Below are 12,277 nucleotides of genomic sequence, written 5' to 3' on the forward strand. Positions count from 1 at the left end.
AGGATTCGAGATTGAACTTACACCACCGTTCTATCCGCTTGCTCGAACCGCCCCTCCCACTTCTCGGCGAGATGAACTCGTAAATGCGGAACCGTAGATGTGGGGGCTCCGTCGGTTCCTGCACCAGGAATACTTATAGAAGTTGTTTATCGGACCGGACTCGAAGAGACGGCCCAAGAACAAAAAAAGACTAGATAAAAAAGGAGTTTAATTAGTGGGCCACGATGGGCCAAACACAAGTGCGAACCCCCAAAAAAAGAATGAAATAAGAGGAATAAGTTGCGATTATTATTTGACAAACACAAGGTTCTCACTCACATTCCAACCCCCAGATGGATATGTCCACATTTAAAAGTCATTACACTTCCACAAAAAACTAGAAGAATAACTAGTTAATTAATTTAAAAAAGAAGAAGAAACATAAAATGATTGACAAAAAAAAATTGTCTACACTACATATTATCTGGCCGCATCTCATCTCCTCTTCACAAAGAAAATCGGACACTCATAAAACATGGAAAAGGATCGAAAATAAGCATTTCTTCAATGGAGTCGTGTCATCTCGCATTCAAAAAAAAGACAGCCATTAACAAGCTTGTTTTGCTCGTGCAAAATGAAGATATGACAAAAAGAACTATGTGATATTCACCATTAACAAGCTTGTTTTGCTCGTGCATCCAGGGATAGTAACCCGGTGTCCGAAAAAAGAAGTACAGATCAAGTTGTGTGCAAAAACAAACCACAAAAACAAAATGATATGGGAAAAAAAGCCATATAAAAAATAGATTTAAGAAATACAAACCCGGTGGTCAAATGGGATTCCCCGTATCATGAAATGCATGGCAAAAAAAAGAAAATAAATACTGATCAATAAATTGATCAACAAACAAGATTAAAAAATTCAGGAAAAAGATAAATCAAAAATGTGAAAAAACGTACATGCTTCCTAAGGATTTCTTTTGTTTCCTGTGGCATCTTCTCATTGAAAGGATGAGCAACCATATAGTAAGTAAGACTTTCGCGCAATGGTTTTGCATGGTTCTAAAAAAGACAATAAAGAATACATATATTAAATAAACATTTTAACAAATATATTTCATTCATCGGTAACAAAAAAGAAATGAAAAAGGAAATGAAAAAACACATATGATAAGTAATTAACGAAAAAAAGAGAAAGACATACTCGGTTCAAAACAGAGTTTGTTTCCTCCCTTCGATTTCTTATTAATTCCATGACGAACACACCACTATCACAACCGAAAAAATACATAAAAGAGAAAGGATAAAAAGTTACAAGTAGAACTTGTATAGCATTAGGATACATAAAAAGAAAAGGAAAGAAAAGCCCTCGTAACGACACAATCAACAATGGCCTCCCCCCACCCATTGGTAACTATACAATGAATGACCTCGGTAACATACTATCAAAACCAATGGCCTCCCCACCCATTGATAACTATATAATGAATGACCTCGGTAACATACTATCAAAACCAATGGTAACTACATAACAATACTCCCGATAACTTTTAATCAAAAAGGACATGTGAAAACAGATATAGGAAACTTGTGACATACTCTTTGTCGAAGAACATACACTCCGTAAATTGTTTGCATGCCATCAACTTTGATCAATGAGTGCTTGTACGATAAATTGAATCCCATTTTAAAATTCTTAATTGCAACCTCGACGTGCTCGTACACAAGACTGAATTTTGTGTTAGGGTATAACACTTCAAACAACTTTAACCTAAAGTTGATAAGAAGAAGGTAGTAGAACCCGGATGTGAACAACGGAACATGCACCTACGATAAAAAAAAAGGCATAACAAGGAAAGGACAATAATAAGTGTGAGAAGATAAAAAACAACATCTCGATAGATAAAAAGTTTCAAAAGCTGCTGAAAAACAATAAGGCAAAAATAAAAAGAGGGTTATAAAGCCATTATTTCGTAACACATATAAAAGTTTATTAAAAACATACCGGATCCATTGAATCGAGCTTAAAACCAATCATTTCATGTGATATGAGTCTACACAGGGTTCCGTGGTTCTCATAAGGTTTTGCAAACAGAGCCTACATATTGATAATGAAAACATCAATACAGGTTTATAAAACAAAAGTCCAACCTATATGTATCACAAGCATATATATATATATATAGAGAGAGAGAGAAGCTTACAGATTCATCAAAAGGGATGAAATATCGTTTCCAATGGTCTTCAGGTAAAAGTTTCAGTGAACGCTTCTCGCATCCTCAACAATGACAAACTTTCCCCAACATGTTGATAACGTATTTGTTCACATTACCATACACTTGCATACTAAGAGCAAAAACACGGTGCTCGGCCCAAGTAGTACCCATTCGCACAATGTTGACACCGCCAAAAAAGAAACAACGAAACACAAAAACAAAAAATAAAAGACAAGTGAACACAAACAAATAAAAAAAGGATGGACAAGTATAAGAAACAAGTACCGCCGATAAAAAAATTGATCAATGGGAGATCAACTTACGTCTTTGCTTTTGCAGCTTTGGGGACTCCGTGCACAATGTCCTTGAAAACATCTTGTTCAACCAATGTAGAATTGAACTCGATATGACCTTGTTTGGGCTGATCTCTCGTAACATTGAATGCTTGATTTTCATAACTTGGAAACTCGCGTCGAACGTAGCTTCGATTCGTGCTCACCTCGCTTGAAGTGTTGTTCTTAATAACTCCCCGTCAAACTCACTTTCATCCCATGAATACGATGTCTCAGGAGCTTGAACATGTCCGTGCGACATGTTACGCTTGATGGGAGATATAAAGGGTGTCTCTCCATCATTAAAACGAGTTTCCTTTGTATTATCTATACCAACAGGATCAATGCTCCGAACCGCAGCCTTCTTCTTTAATTCCAAACATCCTTGGCCTCTTTATCAAGCAAGAAGATTCAGGACCAAAATCATTGCTTGAAATCATTGCATTTCTTTTGTTCGAGGATAAAATTTCATTGCAAAAGTACCTCGCGCCATTGGGTCTCCCGAAACTCGCCGACACCGTCCAAATCGACGGAGAAGTGAACTTTTTCGTACAACAAATCGTGATCGCAATTCCCTTGCATCCATAAGTTTCCTCTCTTCTGCAGCTTGATCTATAACATACCGAAGCCCGTCAACTCCCGGTGATGCGTAATCATAAACCCGAGACCAATCAGGCTTGGGCGGGATCATCTCGCTCCAACAACTCAAAGTTACAGGTGAGTTCACCTAGATCGCTTGGGTATTGAAGAGATTCCATAGCAGTAAATAATGGACAAGATATCGTGAACCCGACCATCCTTCATAGCTTCTTTATTCAATCTCTCAAGCGTATCATCGTCGTGAACCGGTAACAAGCAACCATCATTGCGTACATGGTCTATTTCATAGTCCACATCGTACATAGTCGAGGATCGTAAATTTTTAATGCCGCCGCATGCCCAGGAATACACATAGTGTCCGACCGAACTAATGGACTTTGGCAAACAAGTAGAACCATGCGAAGGTACTTTGAAACACACAAGTCCACTCGACATTTATGCTTCTCGTCGTATTCAACAAGCATGAACTAAGTGAAGTCATCCTAAGAAACCTCATGACATTCTTGACAATTACTCGGTTGTATGGAGTCCATTATGTCTTTCTCGCATTTTGCTTATTAACAAAGAGACTTGTGCCTTAACCTTTATGAACAAAACAAAAATAAAAAACAAAAAGACACGTTAATAAAAAAGAACTATTGAACAACGGACTTAGAAAAAGTGTATTTATCAACCCTTTGACCAGCTTATGTATGAACCCATCGATCAGCTTATTTATCAAATGTAGATAGGTGAATTTATCAACCCGATAGCCTACCCCGGCAAAAAATAAAGTGTGTTTATCAACCACCCGAGCAGGTATGTATCAACCCCACGATCGGTTATTTATCAACCGTAAAAGGGTGGACTTATCAACCCGAAGAGCTCGCCCGTGAAAAAGGTGTATTTAAGAACCACCTGCCCAGCTTATGTATCAAACCAAACGCCATATAAGTTATTTATCAAGTGTAATAACGTCAATTTATCAACCCCGTCGCCCGCCTCGTGAAAAAAGTGTATTTATCAACCCCCTGACCAGTTATGTATCAATCCCACGAAAAGTTATTTATCAAATGTAAAAACGTGAAATTATCAACCCAGCCGCGTACCAAAACCGTAAAAAAACGTGAACATGTCAACTCCCTCCCGTAAAAACAGCATCCCGACCAGGGTAGAATTCTTCAAAAGCAGCTTGGTGCTATCACAGAATTATAATTATCTTAGAAGCATACATACCTCTTCATGCGACTCCAAAGGTGTTGTTGACAAGACAAATTGTAGAAGGTCTTCATATGAATTACTCTCAATGGTTTGACCTTCATTAAGTGAATTTCCAAAAGGGGTCCTTGCAACATCTTTCGTCCGAATGAATAAGAGAAGAAAAACAACAATGTTTGAACGATAATTGTGTGAGAAAAATGAAATTTGTACGAAATAAACTAAGTCCGGAAAAAGGAAAACATACGAGCAAGCTACCGAATATTGCTTTGGCTTTGCAAACACAATCTAGCATCTCGATTTCCGAAACCAAAGAAGAAGACCATATTGATATTCGAGGAACATTGCACTTCAAGTGTGGCGGAATCACCTCGATGTCAAGAAACTCAAAGTACACAACCTATGACAACACAAAAGCGTAAAAAGATGTTAAAATACGGACTTTTTCCCCTTTTGGAGAATTCTACCATGGTATGAACATTACGTACCATTAAGCAAAACAGGTTCCCTCCTAAGACCGAAGTTGTACCTCCATTATAAGCTTCGATGGAAGAAACGAGCTTCTGGAGTACAGCACTTGAGAAGTCGAAAGAGGATATGACAGAAGGATTCTCCACGATGTGTAAGTAGTCAGGACTCACAGCGTCATGGCTAGAAGGACAGAGAAAAGCGGTCATGGCATACAAAGTGAAAACAATTTTGAAAGTGTCTCCATCCAATTCACTTGTCAACATTTTATCCAGCTCGGAAATGGTAGGGTAATGTCCTTTGCGCTTGGTCAAATCACCAATAGCTGCCCTTAAATGAGGATCGACTTTCCTACCAATCAGCAAACCTCCGATGGGTGTGCCGAGAACTTTGTTGATACAATAGGCACTGAATTTGACAGAGGACCATTAGGTAGAGAGAGCAACCTAGTCTTCGAATCGAAGTTAGCTACCAGGTAAGCGATGAGACTCCTAGGAAGGTAATCACAGGTCACATAGAGCAGCTTGCTCAAGACCAATATCGCCAACAAGCTTTTTCGAGTAGGTCGTCAAACGTCTAGTCACTCCCGAAACTTAGGAAGCGAGAGCTTGGTCCTAAAGCCCTGATAATTGCAAATTACATGATTAAATAATATGTATGGCACAAAATTGCATGATGAAGAGAGTGAAGTGTTGATCTAAAGTGGAAACATAAAATGGCAGCAACACACCAGCCCAACTATAGGATCTGCCCCATGAATCATGCGCTCATGGCCACGAGATTGCTGATAGTCATGGCTGATGGCAGGTATGGTCTCTCGGCAAAAAATGGCTCATTGCTTACCGAGCTTTGTTCGAAAGTAATAACCAATTAACTACGGATTGTTCCGTAGTTCGGAACCAAGTTCCAATCGAGCTAACAACATCGCTCGTAGCATAATTGTGTTTTCTTAAAATCAACTCATTTTGAATTTGAGTATAATTCAAGGCTTTTAACTGATCCAACGAGTGTGTTAACAAACTCTCTTTGGCAGTCATTTGGCGATCCCAATACAAGTACAGGTTTAAAAGAAAAAAAGAAAAAAAAAGTCCTTCAGCAAACACAAGCAGCAGATAATAAGTTGAACAATACACATATTAATTCGTAAGCGAGTGGTTCACTAAAAAAGCACCAAATGAACCATAAGATCTGCTCCATGAATCAAGCGCCCATGGCCAAGAGAGTGGCGCTGATAGTCAGGGCTGATGCAACTATGGTCTCCGGATAAAAATGGTGCATATCAAGTCCGGACTACTATTTCAAGCTTTGTTCGAAAGTAAGGCAAATTAACTTCGAATTGTCTTGTAATTCGAAGCAAAATTCCAATCTAGCTAACCATCGAGTGTAATCAAGTTTGCTTAAAATTCGAACGAATTTCCAATCTAGAATTATATATGTAAAGGAAAAACGCCGATTAATGAACACAAACAAACCATCAAATGACAAAGCACCTTCACACTACCTTGTACACATGGCATCGAATAGTCATTACAAAGTTGATGAACATCAACTATGATCTAGGCACACAAAAATTTAATAAAATGATCAACCAGAAAAGCAAAAAACATATATAATTTGGGACATACACGAAACAGATAAACACAAAAAAGAAAAAAGAGACAAACACAACAAAATCATGTTATACCGTTGCTGCATCATTCCCATCCATGGCTTGCAGATGGAAGAAGAAAATATAAGAAGAAGGATTGCTAGTTTGAAAGATTAATCTCCATACCTCGCAAAAAACAAAGAAGTTGGTGTACCTTGATTAACACAATTGATATTTCAGTCATTCGAATAAAAGAAATGCCGAGAGAAAAAAAGCAATATGAAACAGAAAACCAAAACAAAAATCCCGGAGGAAAACAAAAAATCATCCAGAAAAAGGTACAGGGAGTATAGACGAATCATCATAAGATAAGCGGAACAAAAAATCATTGGATCCGCAAAAAAGATGAAAAAGCCAAAGAAAAAGAGGTACGAAAACCAGCCGATCCTACGAGCTGGAAGAAACGTATAGGTATGAAGAAATTGAACAGGAAACAAAGGGCAAGACAAAAAAAAACAGATCCGAAAACACGACCTAGATGGATTCGCCCATGATTTCTCCTCCGTACACGCCTAGCGCCTTCTTGGAGGAAAATATACGAGATTGACGGAGAATGGTCGGGAGAGGAAAGAGAATGAAAGAGGAAAGGGGACAGCTCGTCGGGTTAGGTAGGATCTACCTATTGACAAAAAACCCCCGAAAAAATAAAATATAAAAAATACCCACGGAACAGTGGACATGTACACACACAAGGATAGAAATGAAAGATAGAGGAAGATAAGAAACAGGGTCACGTACGTAATAATCAAAACCTCATCAGTAAAAACCGAAAAAAAAAAGAAAGAGATAAACTCCTTCTTCCCCAGGATCTGATCGGGGACAGATCCATCTCCTCCGCCACCAACCATCGCCACCATCTCTCTCCTCAACCAAACAAAAAAGCTTCCGCCTGGTGCACATCAAAAAGCAATGGAGCAAGTGCACCAGACGGACGAAATCTGACCATCATCCTTTTTCTTAAACCCAGCCACGAAAAGAACTTCTACCCCCACTGGTCGAAAAATACAAATTTCACGAAGAACTTCTAGAGAGAGAGATTTAGGGTGCTCGAGTTATAGACAAAATCATCCAAAGTGGTTTACGGGATGAGTCCTTGATCCGAGATAGGAGATTCACCCACCAAGCATTCGGTATAAAAAAGGAAAGGTTAGTACTTAATTCAACTTAGCACATGCATTTTTCATCTAGAAAACCTAGAAAATCATATGTACATTACCTTCATTTACCATAATAGAAAAAATATAGAAAAGGTTCAAGCATAGTAGAATATTACATGGGGAAAAACGTACAATGTACATCACATAGAGAAACTTACGTAACATTGACCACTTTACACGTATCAAAAAGAGAAAAAAATACAAAAAAGAGACAGAATTAAGAAAAACTCGTTAACATCCTCCTGTGTACTAAAAGTTACACAAAGACACGTAGAACAAAAAAATGGTAACACCGTGTATCAACCGTCCATAATTCTTTGTCCATAGCACCACGTGACTCTTCTTGACTTGCACACAAAAAAGTTAAATCCTCCATTATCCGAAAAAGGCAGATATGAAAAGAAAAAATTGATTTAAACTCATATACATAAACATGTGACTATGACTAACAAATGTAAAAACAGAAAGAGTAACTCGATACAACAATAATTTCTTTTGCGTATGGATACAACAAATGCGAATGAGTCGGGAAAAACACAACAGGATGATGAAATAACCGTCGCAGTAAAGTATATTTGGTTCTATGACATGGAAGACACCGATACAAGGTCTGGAGCATGGTAGATAAATTTGCACAGGTAATGAACCTCTGCGGACTATAGAGATGGGATTTGTTCATATGCTCAAAAAAGAAAAACTAATAAAAGTATTTGTTACACATTACGGCATTTCTTCGTAGAAGGAAAGAGAGAGCTGAGCTCGAAAGCTTGCGCAGCTACAAGCAGCTTGAAGAAAGTTTTTACATGCACAAGCAAAACTCGAAGCGGAAGGACATACGTCATCAAACATCACAAGGGCGAGCAAACAAAAATGCAAGGACTTCGATTTAAATGAGGTAACATGTCAAATTGCTTCACGTAACATAATTTACAAACAAAAAATAAAGTAAAAACATTGAGTTTATTTGGGAGACAATATCAAAACACCATAGCCGATACCCCGAAAACCATGATGCATCTATGTGAAAACCAGGAGCTCAAATTCGAGAACGAAGACAACGAAGGATATGCCGATAGCAACATCCCGGAATTGCATGCGATGGTGCATCATTTGCTGGTGAGAATGCATGCCCAGCTGACAATGCTGATTATTCAAATGGTGATGAGCATGGGAACAAAGAAGATGAAAAATATGAAGAAACTCTTGAGTCAGTGCTGAATCCAGAGGTACCGACTGCTGAAGAGCTTGAAATGGACAGAATGTTTGCAAACAAGAAGTATCCAACAATGCAAGAGATATCAGAGGCATCTACTCCCACAGTTGGGATGGAATTCGATTCAAAAGATGATGCATTCTTCTTCTTTGCGAGTGTACGCAAGAAGGGTTGGATTTGCAATAAAAAGGGACACCTCCTACGAGTCTAGAAAAACCAATGAAATAACAAGACAGACATTCTCATGCAACAAATGCCGTGACGATACATACGTTGACAAGTGCACTCGTACGCAGACGGACTTCCAGGATTGTGCGGACAAAATGCAAAGTCGAATGTTTGTGAAGGAATACAGAGGAAAGTGGTCAATAAGTAACGTGAGACTAGAACACAACCACAGCCTAGCTCCGTCGTAGTGGATAGTAAGGTTCATGAAGTGTCACGAGTCAATGTCTCGCATCGACAAGACTCGATCCACATCCTACAAGAAACAAGAGTTCCACCCAGGAACATAATGAAAATATTCAGGAAAACAAGGGGAAGCTTCAGTGGCAGCTCCATTTGATACAAAAAACCTAGAGAACGAGCTAGCAAAAGAAAGAAAGAAAATTAAGAACAGTGGACATTGAAGAGTTGTTGCTACTATTCAAGGAAGCACGTGAAAAGATGCCCGGATTCGGACATTCACTTGATGTTGACAGCGATAATAGAGTGAAAAGTATATTTTGGACAGACCGGATAGGGAGGGCAAACTACTCAAAGTTTGGTCAATTTGTATCATTTGATACAACATTTTCAACCAACCAAGTATGGGATGCCATTTGCTCCAATATTAGGGGTTGATAACTATGGCAAAACAAGTCGTGTTCGGAGTAGGACTGCTCGAGGATGAGAGAGCGGACACTTTCAAGTGGTCGTTTGAGGAATTCCCGTCTGCTATGGACAACAAGCACCCGTAAACTATAATAACAGTACCAAGACGTTGCAATGAGGATTGCAATATCCGAAGCATTACCTTACACAAGGCACCGTTTCGCAACTTTCACATCGAGAAGAACCCGGATGACAAGTTGTCCCTATTCTTCGCAAGAAGAGGGACTCGAAGGAAGAACTAAGAGCGGTTATAAGGAACTCATTTACTCCGGAGGAATTCGAAAATAGCCGGCATGATCTACCGGAGCGCTACAATGCTTTGGGAGAGCCACACCCGGACAGATATATGACATCGAGCTCGTGGGTCCCAAAGATATTTCAAAGAGAGATTCTTCCCATTCACTTCATCGACGGGGAGAAGTGAGAGCACAAACTCCTTATTCAAACACTATGTAAAAAGGAAGGACTCGATTGCAACATTCTTCAAGGAGTATATCATAATACAAGAAAAAAAACAGTCCGACCTAGATCGCCTAAGAGAGAAAAGTGAGTTCAAGGAGTCTGTGAATTGGGGATTCAATCCTCTTGAAAGGGAAGCAATGAAAATTTACACAGACCCAATATACGGCAAGTTTGCTGAAGAGCTAAGGAAGTGTACCGCTTACAACGTTGAAGTTGTGGAAGAGAAAAGATTATACAGAGTGATTAGGGTGGCTAACTATAGGAATGCAGAGTTCCCGCATTAACATATGTGGTTAGTGTTTCCTCCGATGACGATGTGTACAAGTGCTCGTGCTCTAAGATGGCTCGCGATGGAATACAAGTCGCTGCCATGTCCCGAGGGTGGCTAGTCATATTGGTTTGACCGAGCTTCCAGCCGCTTCATCAACCCTAGATGGACTACTGCAGCTGGAATAGAGGTAGCGCGATTGACGGAGAGAAGAAGCAACACAAAGATCACAGAACACACACTTGGCCGTTAGACACGCAATTGAAATGAGCAAAATATCACACATACTATCTACCGTCTCGCACGGATGATAGGTCATACGACTTGTTTGCCGAAGGAGTTGCTGAGCTGAAGAAAGCTATATGCAAAGATGCAATTGAACGCCTCCGGACGAAAGAAAAAGTCACACGTAAGAGAAAAAAGGTTGATGACCCGAGCTCAACAAGATACCGACAATATGCGTCATGAAGATAGAGAAGACAACAATCATGGACAGAACAATGAACAGATACACCCCGAGGAGAAAAATTCAAGTGACCAAGAAAAAATGAAGATGAGCATCGCCCTTATAAGGATCCACCACAATCGGAAATCCGTGGTTCAACCTAGGTGAAAGACCTATGAATTTCCATGAGAAATCTGTCGCAAAACTAAAGAAAAAGGCTGCACCAAGATTGTGTGGACTTTGCAGGTTGGCTGGACACAAAAGACCAATGTGCCCGGACAGAGACAAGGTACTCGTATCGACTTACGTAAAATATACACGAAGTACAAAAAGAAACTATTAAAAAAGTTATTACCATTTACTAAATTTATCCCATGTAAAAAAAATACACAAGGTTGGCAAGAGCATACCAGTGGATGGATTCCCAAAAAGAAGAAGGGAACCCATAACAAAGCAAGAAGGATGAGCGAAAAGAATGATGGAAGTATGCAATGAAAGAAGGAGTACAATCATTTGTGTAATGGTCATGCCGTGTTTGTCGTTCGAACTTGTAATACTACAATTTGGATAATTATTTTTCCGTTCCATAAATTATGAAAACTATCCTTGATGATTATCAACCCAACTGCCTATCAAAAAAGAAAATGAACTTATCAACGCCCCGACCAGCTATGTATCAACCCTCGAAGCAGCTTGTTTATCAAATGTAAAAACATGAAAAAATATCAACCCAGATCGCCCATCAAAACAAATGCAAAAAAGAACATGAACTTATCAACACCATCCCCCCAAAAACACCCCCGACGAGGTCGAATTATAGAAAGTTATCAACCGCTCTTCCCCGTGTTTATCAACTTCTTAGCATATTGTTTACCAGACCTTTTGATAATTCCACGAACAAAGAAATAAACTAAGTTACAAACAAAACAAAAAAAGACAAAATGACATTTTAGCTCGTAACAAACTACCAACCTGCCCCCACCCCCACCCCCCTTACCAACCGCTAAAACATATATTTACCAACTGAGTTAGTGTTACAAATTACCAAGCCAAAAAAGAATAAGAAAAAATGCTAATTAAATCGATCACAAGTAAAAAGAGAAAGTAGATTATTTATGTCGTAAGTGGTAGTTTATTTGAGTTGCATCCGGTAGTTCATACCTCACAGAGCGTTGCTTTCCAACAGTACCTCCAATTCCGCAACTTGTTCGGAGGGTGGTTTAACCAATTCCATGTTAGGACCTTCCTAAGTGCCGGTATCCGATCATAAGTGATAGCAGGTACAACACGGCCATTCCAAAGTTCAAGGAACTTGAGCATAAAATAACCACAATCAACGCTTCAAAAAAAAGAAGATACGTAAAAAAGATATGTGAGCTATCAAATACAAAGAAATGTCCAACAGTTGAACAAAGCATA

Source organism: Lolium rigidum, chromosome 6 (assembly GCF_022539505.1).
Source record: "Lolium rigidum isolate FL_2022 chromosome 6, APGP_CSIRO_Lrig_0.1, whole genome shotgun sequence".
In the NCBI taxonomy this organism is placed as follows: domain Eukaryota; kingdom Viridiplantae; phylum Streptophyta; class Magnoliopsida; order Poales; family Poaceae; genus Lolium; species Lolium rigidum.